We start from the raw sequence: 14,801 nt of genomic DNA, 5'->3' as shown, positions 1-14,801 counted from the left end.
TATACAGTTATCTTCTTTTCTTTTCATGCATTCTCTCAGCACCAAGTGTGTCACAATTATCTGAGGCACAGGTTTACTATAAGACTTATTGTACTTTGCGCTAAGTTTTGCATCAGACTTTCTGATTAATGAACCAGTCAGTGAATCTTAGCTGATTTTCAAATCATAAAGTCCACAAAATACTTATAGTTTTGCTATTATATAGTTGCAAGAGAAGCCAGAGCAATGTTAGAACTTCAAGGTCCTGTTAATTTCAAACCACATGTTGACATCCACTGTCACAGACTGCTCATATTAGCTTTAGTGGGTCAGAGTTTGGCTGATTATTCACATCTACAAAGAGCAATGTCCTTTGGGTCACTGGCCAGATTACAAATGCTTTTGGTAGGTGGAACATGGCTGGCTTCTGTATGCAGCCTGAATGTCATGACTGGGCGAAGAAAAGGAGAAATCAGTTTTCTGATGTAATCTTCCTCAGCCCCTTTCTCTCTCACATCACCATGCCTATTGCGGAGACTCCGTGCCATAGCAGCACCCCTTGCCAACATTTCACAGATCTATACCGGCAAGGGGAACTAAAAGAGAGGGGGGAGGGGCAGGAATGCTTGCAATAGGCAAAGAGAAGGAAGAGGGGGTAGGGGAAGGATGATCTGGAATGAAAGCAAATGTTATGATGTTGCACAGAGGAAAAGAAAATGTCAAAGATATACTCTCTTTTGGCAACAGGCTATTTTGAGGCTATTTCACAGATTGAAATTCGGCAAGCATTCGGGATGAGTAGAGCTGTATGGTAGTTGGCATGCATAAAAATGTTTTGACACCTGCCTGATGCCTTCTTGTAGAATGCTGCCACACCTTCTGCTCACACTAATGTCAGAGACTACAGGGTCTTTGTCGTGCAGGTGCTAAAGCACACGCGTTAACAAGAGGGAGTAAAATTATATTGTGTTCTGTGCATGTGTGAATGCACATATATGGACAGTAGGGAGATGTGTGTATGTGTGTGAGGTGGAGGGGTTAGCATTTGTAGAGTATGGTCATCCAACCTTGAAATAACGGCTGGACCATGGGTCACATCATGAGAGCAGATCTGATAGTGATAACAGAAACCTCCCACAGTAGTAGCTCCATAATGGGCCCATCCACATACCAGCTCTCTCTGGTTTCTTAAAAAAAATACTCCAGCACTGCACATTTATTAAAGGAATGTTGTGGAGAGGGTTTGGGGGCCAGCAGGATGAACTTACTGGCAAGTTTTTCTTCTTTATTGCCAAACAGTTTAGTCGAAATACTGCGGTTCGCTGCCGCAGGTTGCCTGTTCGGAAACAATTTTATAGCAAAATTAATGGGTTAGTGTGACATCAGTTTTGCAGAGATAATATCTACATTTTTTCAAGAAACTGAGACAACACATAATCCTTTATAAAGTGTTTCCTCAAACCATTTCATATCAAAAGTATATTGTCAGTTTATATGACCTTCATTATCTGACAACAACATTTGTGCTGTATTGGTTTAAACATTCAAACATATAACAGTTCAAAACTGAGGGCTGTCATCATTTTCAGGACTGTATTTCCTAAAAAAAAAAAAATGTCAGTTTGGCAGCAATATGACTGAACCCCTGTCAATTCAACTGAATAAAAGGTAAAAGGGGGGACTGGGAATAGAGGGGAGACTCCAAACCAAGCTGAATGGTAATTGCAATAGCAGTAGTAGTAGACTTCCATGATAGAATATTAAGTTTGTTGGAAAGCTCATCATTTCCACATTCCCTTGTTTAACGTCTTCTTCACTTTCTTTCCCTTTTATGTGTGTGTTAGTGTGGGAGAACAGGGTCCTTGTCTTTTTGGATCTTGATTTAAACACTGCCTTAAAGTTGCATAGTTGTGAAAGGCCAGCTGCACTGCCTGGTTACGCTAACACTATGTGCTCTATATGCAAGCTCCTGCACAAAGCTCAGACTGTGTTCCAGCTTCTTTTTTCCCTGTGTGGGGACTAGCCTGCAGGCTTGAGCTATCACCAACTGATGCCTGTGAGAAGCAAAAGGAAAAAGAAAACCGTGAACTAAATCCAAAGGCTATATTATGAGGAAATTCATGCGGCACTGACCTATTAGGTCAACTTTTCAAATTTGTTTTGGTTTTCTCTTGTGGCCAGCATATCAAAGACATAGGTTTAGAAATCCTCACTGCAGAAGCTTTTTTTTTTTTTTTAAAACAAACTCAAAAAGGTTAACGGTTGATTCTTTGTTAATATGTAAGTGTCTCCATGAATGAGAAATAGAGGGGGAGAGGGGGGAAGATCAGCATAAACAAACAATAATTTAAACCGATATCCTATGGAATATCCCCACAGTATTAAGTAACAAGTGATTCTGTATAGTGCCTCAGTATTTTTTAACATGCATGTATGAAATCATCATGCTCAAACTTATCTGACATACAGTATAACTACAGGGTTACAGACTCAGAGTTATATGTGAAAGGTTATATTAATAGTACATTAAATGTATCTTCAATGAATGAGGTACAGCTTATTACTGATTATTTAAAGCTTCTTTGGAATTTGCTGTTGCTATTTCTGAAATCCCTCATTATGTATTATACTGTAGATTGCACAATGGTGGAAGAGGTATTTACATCCTCTACTTAAATAAAAGTAGTACAACAATATAAAAGTACTCCATTACTAGAAGGCCAAGATCAAAGTCAAAATCCTACTCAAGTTAAAGTATTATGATGAGAAATATCTTAAAAGTATCAGAAAAAAAGGGACTCATTATGCAGAAAAATGCCAATGGTGAGTTATATATCAGGGCAGGCAGGAGCCAATTAACAGCATCTTACTGTTGTAGCTGCTCGAGGTGGAGCTAATTTTAACAACTTGACATATATATAGTAGTAAACTAGCTAGTTTAGTTCAGTGTTTCCCAAACTAGAGGGGTTGGACCCCTCCTCAGATTAAGTGAACTGCAACATGGACTTGAAGTGCATTTTCAGGGGCTTTATAGAAGATTGAGGCATTTTACTCTGCACTGAACTGGCTCTATCTCTTGACAAACCTGCCTAAGACAATATTTAACATATGAGTAATTACACGCCTTTCCCTATCTAGAGGTCAGTCATATTAAACAACTCCAAGTGTGCTTCTGGGAAGGAATCTTTTTATTAGGATTGGTCATTACTGAGATACTAAACAGGGAAGATGGGAGTGTGTGAGGGAAAACTGCTCAGATTGATCTCTGAAATGCTTTCTGATATAAGAGATATTCTTACTCCCTCGCTCCATCCGCTCAGCTGACTGAGTGGACAATAAGAGTCAGGTGGCCAAATTGCAGCAACAGCTGATCACTATTTATTATTCAAGCAAGAGGGTGTCAGAGCAGAAGTACAGACAGCATAACACACACAACACACAGCCAAAAACAAACAACTCACTCTTCACTTTTCATCACGTTCTCTCATCCCAGACAGAGACAGTCACACACACACACACACACACACACACACACACACACACACACACACACACACACACACACACGGATATCTAATGCTTTTATTATGATTGCTGTACAGAGACTTCCTCTCTTTCCCTTTATGTTCTCTAAAGCGGTCAGTCAGGAGATGCAGTAAGTAAGTGACATGCTGAAAGAGGAAGAGTGTCTTTTATGGATTCATCTCCTGGTTCAAACTGTACCTGCATCAGCAAACTATGATTTTTTTTAACTTTTCTCTCAGGTTAGATCTCTCTCGCTGTTGGTGTCTCACACACATTATCAGCATTACTGCCTCCTCTCCTTTCTCCTCTGGACCTGTAAATCTTTTTACCTTCTTTATCATGGTCTCTCTCTTGTTCTGACTCTGGTGTACCTTCCCACCCCCGAATCCATCCATCTGGACATGTGTGCTAATGCTGTCATTGTATCAGGGCAGGCAGAAGCCTATTAGACAGAGCTGGGTGGTAGTAAGGATCAATATTGATCCATAGGGTTAGTCTAATGGATGCTGAGAGTAGCAGTGATTCCCCTTTGTCTGCTCAAAGATCCCATCACCCTTAACTCCTCACACATGCGCACACTCTCTCTCAACCACACAAACACACGTACGCGTACACACACACACGCATGCACGCACGCACGCACATACACACAATCAAAGAAGACACTGCTTTCTGTTCTGTCTCACTTTGCTGATGCAGCTGCTGTGCTGAGTGAGCACTTTACAGCTTCCCATTTTCTCCATGTATACTGTGTGTGAATGTGTGTGTGTGTACCTATGTAAACGGTATCCACGTAAACATATAAGGGCCTGTTCATTCTCTGCTGTATCTATATGTATTACACTTTTATCAAGCATTCCATGCTATTAAGCCAAGTTTGCACAGCTTTCCTTGTTAGGACGTTGCATTGACTTCCACTCATTGTGGACAGTCTAACCCCAACCTTAAACAGGACCTCCACAATGATGTTTTGCCTCATCAGGGCCAGGCTTTGGTCCCTATGTAGACTACTAAAACATGTTTCTATGGTACCGCGCCTAGTTTGGTGTTAACTGAGACTAGCACAGAAACCTATTTAGTTTTTGCCATCACAAATTGAAGCGGGTAGCAGTGTCCTATCATCTCAGTTTTCATTTTGGCTCAACACCTGCTGAGATTTTCAGCACCCAGGCCGTTGTATCAGCAACTATTCAATGTCACAGGGTTTGCTGGTGAGCACCAAAATTAAAGTCGTGACAGCATTCACAATCACTACATCCATCATTCAGGCCTTTTTTTTTTTTTTTTTTTTTACAGCATTTTTGACTGTTGTTGTGTGTCCCACAATTTTTGTAACTTTCCAAAACTGACAGACTGTGCGGAGGTGAGAATGTAAACAGGGTTTTAAACTCTTTCTCAAGCTCTCTTTTTTCACTAGTGATGTGTAAAAAAAAGCTCAACACTAAAAATGTTTTCCGTGTGAACTGTTATTATCATATGCACATAGTTTTCACCCTAGCCTAGCGGCCTTCTGGAGCAGCTATAAACACTGATGATTTACAATATGGTCAGAGCCGCTAAAGAAGCCTCAAACTGCAAGCTTCAAGCAGAGATGAGGGGGCTACAAAACTCCATTAAACTCACTTCTTTCTAACTCCACATCCATCGGTTTTTGTGACTTGTAGTCTTCAGCCCCAACCAATGTGATGCACCAGATTTTACATAGCGCCCCTCGAGCAAAAACAGGGTTTACATAACTGTTTTTTAAAATATATATACGCAGTTGTACTGCCCAGGACCTTAAGCATATTTTAATGTGTGAAATTGGTGGAGTTCCCCTTTAAAATGTTGAATTGGTCACTTCCTGCATGCCAATATAAATCACATGCTCATTGGCTTAGCTCATTGTGTTTTTAATACACAAACGGATATACACAAACACTATAGTAATTATACTTTAATACAGTATTTAGTATTAGTATTTAACACATGAATTATATAACAAACATATGTGCCATAAGTCTTCAAAACCATCCTCATACATAGTTTTACATCAAACAACCACTCCACCTGTTATCTCAGCCTGGCGAGTGCAACAGGGGTGGCTTACAAGGAATGCGTAAGAGCAGTGTGTGTGTTTTAGATTAGAGATGGAAACTCATTCTGTGTGCAGTCACCTTGGTCAAGCCCCTGGGCCCTTTAGGTTCCCAGGAAACATGCAGTGAGAAGTCCCTTCCTCTCTCTGACCACTTCAGCTGTCTCCTGGTGTCATATGGCCACTATGTTATGCTATGTTATGATTACATAAATGTTTCTTTTCTGACCTAAAGCACTTACGTTGTTGTCAATTAATTTCAACGAACAATGGAACAAGGTTACAACCAAACTCTGAAAGAACAGGGTACACTTCTTCAAATGTTCAGCTTTTTTTACCTGAAGATTAAATGGGAGATATAGGTGCTTTTAGTGGCAGCTGGAGCTACAGGAAACACATTTCACACCACCTACTTTATTTTAATCAATATATTAAGACAGAAAGCACTTTGGCTGTTCTATTTTTATTAAACATACGCATACTGAAACTGCATTTGTGCCCTTGTAATAAAATTCCAGTTGTAAATTGTTTCAGCCCCAGCCAGCACGGCTGCAGAGGAGTGTCCACTGGGGAGAGATGACCTTCACTGTGCCTCTGGTGACAGAGCTAAATCAAAGCTGCTGCTTGTTTAAGACAGCCACTGTACACTGGCTGTATGGCCCCTGGTGAATTATTTATACATGAAATGAAATGACCTCTGGCACCCTGAAGGCAGCACGGGTAGGGCAAGGACACAACAGATGAGAGCAGAAGGTATAGGGGGTAGGCAGAGAGAAAGTTGCAGTCGGGAAGGAAGATAGAAACAGATGGAGTGATAGAAACTGATAGCTCAGCTCTCAGGAGGAGCCTGCAGGGGTTCATGTCCGAGGTCTTTCCCAACCTGTTTGAGCGGCAACTCGCTCTCCCTCCCTCTGTATGGTTATGTGATCTTGAATGTCTGTCTTTGTGAGGACAGATATAACTTTTATTCCCAGAAAGAGAAGATGTTTTTGGAAAGTCAGGACATATTAGCCATTTTACAGGAATGTTTGAGGGTTCAGATTAGTTAAGGTTAAAGTAAGGGATCAGACAGAGAATGCATTATGTAAATGGGGGACCTCACAGGCATAGACGTGCAAACGTGCACGTGTGTGTCTGCTTGCAAGAGGCAGTAGCCTACTTACAAGCAGAGTAGTCAACTTTGATAACATCCACCTGAAAGCTATTCAAGCAGGATATTCTGTTATGCAACACACACACACAGAGAGAGAGAGAGAGAGAGAGAGAGAGAGAGAGAGAGAGTCAAATACAGACCAGTCCTGTTTCTTGCAAATTCCTTTCATACACAATTATGCAGTAGTGAATAATGTTGAATGTCAGTGTTCAGCCAGTGCCAGTGCAGGAAGTTCATAAAGCTTAGCAAACGTAAGGTGACGTGTCAGGGTGATGGATGGGACTGTAAGCATTTTGCCTTTGCCTTTGCCTCATACTAGTCAGTATTGAAATTTTTAATATTGTTGTATGCACCATGACCATGATTTTGGCCTTAGCCACGTGGTTTAAGTTGTTATATAATAAATATTTTAAGAATAACTGGGGTGCCTAGGGGACAAGACACAGATCATAAACCGTTGCACACCCACTTTGCGTCTGGCTAGATACATTTGTTGCAAGTCATTCACCATCTCTCTCTCTCATGTCATTTCCTGTTATACTGACACTGTCCAATAATAGCATTAAAAAAAAGACATGATGTATTTAAATATAGACAATATAAGGGCTCTGTTTTAGTACAGCAAAGGAAAAATAATGCAGTAAGCATTACATTTAGTCAGATTTGTATTTTTCAAAATAGTTGTATATGCACTGGGAGTTGAACAGCGATGGGCTGGGACAGATGTGTCTTTGCAGCTGCCTGTCAGTATCAGCATTGACTGTCACTGTGTAGATTTAAAGTCTATCGAGGATTTGACACGTTTCAGAAGAATCTTGTCCCATCTTTGATTACCCATCCATCATTTCTACTACCTGTAAAACCTTCTGAATGACATGCCAGCTCATACCGAGTCAACACCATTGTTTTCAACTCTGTCATCATAAAAATTCTACAATTCCTTCAATTCCTACAATATCTACAATTCCTTCTCATGCCAACTATGAGGAGGATATGTAATGCTGTAGTGCAGGACGACATTATTATAGACCAGTTGACAGAGGGACTGAGTGACAGGTATGACAGCTTGAAATACTACATTCTTCTCCAACTACGACTAACAACCCCCCCCCCCCACCTTTCTCTCTCTCTCACTCACACAAACACACTCACATTTTGTTGGTTATAACTAAGGTAAGAAATACATATTCAGAATGTGGAAAAGTAAAGAACAAGCTAGCTTTAGGTGCAAAACCAACCTCAATGCACTCGCTCTTTGTCTCTCTCCATACACCCTACTTTGTATTGTACTTTTGAGTGAGAATTGAGTCTAGGGTAGCTATTCGACGCTGATGATCCTTCTGTGGCAGGTAGATGTGAAAAGTGCCTTTCTTAGCAGCCAACTGGAAATAGCAGCGTGAAGCATCTGTCACCTACTGTCCAGCTGCTACAGGCACATGGACAGCAGTCACAGACCTACACAAACATACTACAAGGCTGTAAATGGTGGTTAGATTTTTATTTTTTTTTTCAAACTACTGTGGGTTTGTTTGATGGAATTTGATTGGTTTTCTCAAAGTCTCACAAAATCCAACAAAGTGACAAATGATTCACACAGTTGCACAATAGCTGAGACATGCCATTGCATTGTATAAAAGCTATAAAGAGAAAGGCTCCATAAATTAATTCCAGAAAAAGATTGAGATGAACTGGCACAAAACAACAAAAAAAAAAAAGTAAATGCATATCCTTATTAATGTGAATATTGTTTTACATCATCTATAGAGTGCTCTTTGTGTTCCTTTTGTCTTGGGCTGTCAACATTTGTTTAACTGTGGAGGGCTCTAAAGGGCTGTGGCAGATCGTCATCCCAGCTTTTCATGTCCAGTTACTTCAACAGAGAGGGAGAGGGGGAAAGGGAGAGAGGGGGATTTTTTTTTTTGTATTCAGCCTAGTAATAAATAAGCATTTACAACTTATAAACACATTAACGGTTTCTGCATTTCTTCAGAATTACATGTTTTACCACCATAACCATGAACAAGAACATTGCAGACATTTTTCTCTTTACAGAAAACAATGATCATTTGTAAAATGACACTAGTGCTCCTATCCAGCGAGGTTCCATATGAATTACACCATTTGCAAAGATGGGCATTCTGTGTAAGGCTCAGTTTGTATATAAGACTTAAATTCCTGCTGGCGTTTTCAGAATGAGTCAGGCAGGCCTCATAAAAAAAGGAATCCTTCCAGCCTGGATACACAGCAGATACACATGTTAACATACCCAACCCCCAACACACACAACCAAATTTCAGCCTCATGTTCCATGACGGTGTCTCTGTTGTTCACTGTTATTAGATATTAAATTGTGTGTGCACTTGCTTATAAAAGTATTTTGGGTCCAATAAAGAGAAACTGAAGTGAAGGTGACGGACAAAAGGACTGAGATGGGAAGTGTGGGTTAGATGAAGGGTGGGGGATGGGTGGTGGAGGGGGGGTCTTATTGTGTTGGAGTAACAAGGACTTCAAACAGGCTCCTCCCTCAGATACACTTACAGAAAATCACTAGGCAAGTGTCGGGACCTCCTTCTGTTGCTGACCTCCTGCACGCCTCATTAGATCCCTTAACTTTGTCACAGATTCATCCCAACACACACACACTCTTACACAAACATATACACACACACACACACACACACACACACACACACACACACACACACACACACACACATAATGCACACAGTGCCCTGTGCCTCCACCCCCTCATGATGCCCCTGGCCCACGGCATTGCCATATGTCCACCGCACAGGCACTGGCAGCTCCTCAGTGCTTTGTACTCAGCACACACACACTTCAACCAACTGCAACATGTGAGAAAGACCCTGCAGAATGACACGCAGGCAACTACAAAACACCCCAGGCCTTTGTGGAAGATGGTGATTCAGTTGTTCCCACTATTGCTTGATAGAAACAGTCCGAAAACTTGATAAGACATAACACGGCACAGTGTGATGGAACACTGTTGTCCAGTGAAAACAAACATATTGAATCGGTTTGGCATTTCATTTTTCACTTCATTTAATGGTGAACATATTCCATTTTATTGGTTGGGCTATTTCTACATGCTCTTATTTTCAGGGCAGCGCTTTTTGTTATTAATGTATGTTGGCTGATAAAACTTTTTTATCTTTATATCTTTTATCTTTTTAACTTCTTTTATTTATTTACCTAAAACCAACAAGACGTCAGCCTCACATACTGTATTTTGATGTAATCTACATAAAATTTCACTCTCCCTTTCACCTTTGCTTTACACCTAGCGAAATCAATTGACTGCCATATGTGGATTATGAATGCTTGACAAGCCTGTGGTGTTGCTGTAATGTGTAACCTGGTGCCCCTCACTGATCCCAGTCTACTGCCCTCTAATGTTACATGTCACACCTTATGTGCAAGTGGGGATCACTACAGTCTCTGTTGGGTAACCAGGTGCAGCGGGTAATCATTTGACAGTGCTGATTTTCTATCATCTATGTCATGGCAACCATTTACAAGAGTCCAGTAATGTATATTGCTGACATCCAGGATCCTTTTTTTTTTCTTCTTTTTTTTACAGTCACTTCATTCTACTTTAAACTTTGTGATCAGTTTAGGGTTAATGGTTAGAAGCCAGGGGTCTGTCGCGAGTGGTGGAGTATCATATTTCATTACATTTCTGATGCATGCTCATGGGTATGAAACTTGTTTTGATATGTGAAATGCGTCGACATTAACTTAAGAGGAAAATATCTCATGTTGCAAATCACGGCTTGCATGTTGTAAATTTTGGTGAAATGGGCTGTGGGTCTATAACATTCTTAAACTAGGTAATGATAAGAAAATAATCTGTTTTCTTTTGTGTATGTGTATATAAGGGAAAATTTGGATACCAAGATAATCATGCTGGATTTAACTCCACACACGTAACCTTCATTCAGTAAAGCCATCAGATTTGTAAGAGAATGTGCTTTGTGAATCGGGAGGAAAAGATAAGAAAGGGCAGAAATAAAGGGAGGAAAAAGGACTGTTGGCTCTATGTTCAGTTTGTCTTTTTCACAAAGATGAGAACCGACAAGCGGGCTGTGAATATTTTGACAGCATAGTCAACATGGCGATGTCAAATGAAGACGTACACACCATGAGATTTTTTTTTTAATGCCTTGTTAAATACAGACGTACACGAATAAATCTTAGATTAAAAACTAATTGCCTCCCATAAATAACAGCATACTGTCAGTGAAAGATTGAAAAAGGTAGAGGAGATTTTCGAGGTAGAAAGGATGGATGCACATAAAGAGAGAGGAAAGGAGGAAAAGGACGATAAAGTAATCAATGAAATGGGTCTCCCTCCCCTTGCTGCTCTGTCTCCTGGCAAACCAGCCCGGCGAGCGTCTGGAACAGGTAGAGCCAGCAGAGTGACTCAGCACCCGGCACTGGGACGTGACCCAGATCCACCATTGCTGTGCATTTCTGATGGAGAAGTGTCAGGGCAAAGCAGGTCAGGGCCCGTCATCACCCCAAACTATAACTGACATTCAGAGGCAAGGAAGGAACAGCTTCCCTGGCACTACTTAACAAGAAAGCCAACTCAGCTGACGCTCAAGGGAAAGCAGAGAGGGAGTGAGGTGGGAGGAGTCTTTGTCTATGTCAATGTGTGTGTCTATATATACATGCATGGAACTCTAAAGAGGCAACCTCCCAGAAAGGTTCCCAATAAGTTTCTTTCCAAAAAATAACAAAGAGTTATCCTTACTAATTTTGCTGTACGGATGCAAGCACGAGCTGCTGACTTTCTCCTGACCTTTCCTGCATTGCTTATTGAGCACGGAGGCTTTAGGAGAATGGTAGGATTACACGCGTGGGCATGCAGCATTATACGCAGCATACATACATACACCTGTACACACACTGTATAAATTCACACTAATATGAGATTACAGCTCTGAACTGTTAAGATCTTATTATAGGAAACTCTGAAAACAATGTTCCATTGTTCGGAGCGGTGGACGCAGCCTGCTGCAGAACATGGAATGTAAAACACTCCTTTGAGATGAGACGTCCTATGTTTTTCTTCAAAGCGCGCCTGTGAGAGGGGAAGGGGTGGGGAGGGGGAGGCCTGTAGTGGGAGAGACTTAGAGAAGAGGTGGACACAGAGTTGTTCCTTGATGATTTGTGCTGAAAACAAATTACAAAAGAACAAAAGTGGCTCATTTGACTACGTGACATGATGGTATGGTCAGTAAGAAAGGGCCAATGTGGTATCCAGGACATAATCATTTTAAGGGAATAGTTCAACATTTAGAGAAATACAATTATTTACTGTCTTTCCATGAATTAGATGAGAAAATGACACTATTTTCATGTCTGCATAATAGGTATACACTACATCAAGCAGTTGGCTAGCTTAGCTTAGCATAATGACTGGAAACAGGGCTAGAGCTAACCTGGCTCAGTTTGACATTTTGGGAAATACATTTTATTTGCTTTCGTGCAGAGACCCAGAAGAGAAGATTTATCCCACTCTCATACTTGTCCAGTTAATATGAAGCTACAGCCTCTGGCCTGGCTCTGTCTCAAAGTAAAAAAAAAAAACCTGCTGCTCTAGAACTTCTAAAGCTCACTTATTAATACATTTTATCTTGTTTGTTTAATCCCTACAAAAACCAAAGTGTAAAAAAACAACAAGTTGCATTTTTGCAGGGATGATATATGCTGGACTAGAGCAGTAACTTCCCAAAACTATTTTCCCAAATGTCAAACTATTTATTTAACTCTTTCATTCCTGGCCTTTCCAGAAGCAGCTGAATACAATACCTCAATGAAAAGAAACTTGTGTGAGAACATATTACTGATTTCAGACTGTAAAATGAAATTGTACTCGTGTTATTTTTCAGCCTTGAGAAGGAGTGAGAAGGAGATGGACAGGGTCAGGGAGATGGAGAAGCTGTGGAAACATGGTTTCCACTGTTGCATCAGCAGCCCAGCTTCACTTATCATCATCTGCACACTTATGTGTTTGCAACTGATGTTTTCCTGGGGGATATATTTCTGTGTGTACACAGAGAATTTTGGTGTGTGTGTGTGTATGTGTGTCTGTATTAGATAATGTTCTTATAGCCACAGACATCTTCCCCAGTGATCTGCCAGGCCTTAGTCTCCCCACATGCAACTCTCCACTTGAATCTGATTGCACCACACCCCCACCCCCTGCTGTCTAATGAGAGGATTAGACTCCACATATTTGTTACAATCCCCTGTTGAGGTTACCCCTTCCTCGCCCTCTCTCCGTCTCCTCCTCCACTCTGTCAGGCACACTGCTGCGTTTATTGGTCTCTGTGGTTTAATAGAGTATCTCCTGGCCTGCTGACACATGCAAAGCACATTCACGCATGCGCAAACACAACCTCTAAACGCCTACATACACCCACACATGTGAGCACATAAACTCATGTGTGTACACACACACACAAACCAAGGTTTCACACAGCAGAGAAAATATAAGTGTTCTGCTTTTAAATGACAATGGTGCAGTAAATGGATGGAGCCTCTGTTTGGCTCTCACAGGCTGATTGTTCTCTGTGGCCTGTTTGTGAGTGTGTCTTTGATTGTGTGGTGAACATAGTGGGAACAGGCGATGATCAGCACCATCATCCCAGTTTGTGGATTAAAGATATAAAGCTGAATCAGACCTGTCCAGTGTAATTACAGGCAGGAATCTGAAGAATGCTGTGATCTCAACTGAGCCTGACACTATGTATAGGGCCCCATGCAGCTAATTTACCCACTCCCAGAGTATGTGTATGTGCGTGTCTCTATGTGTGTGTGTGTGTGTGTGTGTGTGTGAAAGAGAGCGGGGGGGTTGACCTTGGTGTTACAGATGCCATTTATTATAAATGATTCCTTTTCGAGCATCCTGCCTTGTAAACAGGCAGACAGCAGAGCATTGAAGTTGTTTATTATCAGGCTGATTATTGGAGACTGATCCTGCAGTAGCAGAGCTGCATCGCTCTAAAATACCTTTATACTGTAACCTACTTTCTCACTTTACACTCCAAGCACACGAGTGAGCATGTGTTTCTGAGGTTTACCATACACTGCCCAGGGTGTGCTGTGTTCTCCTTCATCCAGAACAGAAAGAGGCCATGTCACTTATCTGAGGAATTCACCCTGAACATCTCTTCATAAACACTCCCCTGTGGAGCACATCCCTCTCTCCCTCTCTCTCTCACAATCTCTTTCTTTCACACAACCCTCTGGACCTACACGGTGTGCTAACAGTTTGCTTTATGAATAGCAGAAACCAAAATTTATACAAAGAGGGTGGTATAACTAAAACAATATCCATCATGCAAATCCTACCTGGTCCACAAATGCCACCTGGAACTTCCATATACTGCTCACATTGCTGACATAGTTCTCCGTCTTCGTGTTTTCAATGTCATGGTTTCAGCAAACAGGTGGTCCTCATTATTGCTTGCCTTGAAAAAATCAGTGGAGACAAAGTGTAACACATGCAAGTGTCCCTCACAATGTGTTTGTGCAGTTTATAATGGTGGAGTTTTTTTTTTTTTTCTTTTGCTCTACTTTCCAAGTCATGAGAAAGACATCAGATCTGCAGAAATTCCTTACCGACCAGCTCCAACCTCCCCTCTCCCGCTGTGACACATCTCTCCTTGTCTCAGGAATCACAGGAACTAACAATGGTCTGCTGAGGTAAGGAAATGATTTGTGATCTGTGTCTGACAAAAGCATAAAACATGCACAGATGTGGAAGCAGGCAGGAAAGGTTGTGTTTTACTCCAGAATGGAATTCCAGCCGCCTTGTTTCCGACTGATCTCAGCGATGAGGAGAATGTCATAGCACAACGGCAGAGATAAGAACGGCACCTGGAGAATGTACTCTAGAGCACGTTCATGTACTTCTGAAAAAAAAAAATGCCAGAAATAAGCAAAAGTACTTTAACATACAATACCGTTACAGACATTTCTTTATAGCCCTGGTAAAGATAAAAGGAAGATATGAGCATTAGCTGAATGACTAAAATG

This window comes from Seriola dumerili, unplaced genomic scaffold, assembly GCF_002260705.1.
Source record: "Seriola dumerili isolate Sdu_G_001 unplaced genomic scaffold, Sdu_1.0 BDQW01001299.1, whole genome shotgun sequence".
In the NCBI taxonomy this organism is placed as follows: domain Eukaryota; kingdom Metazoa; phylum Chordata; class Actinopteri; order Carangiformes; family Carangidae; genus Seriola; species Seriola dumerili.
Note: the sequence above shows the minus strand (reverse complement) of the source record.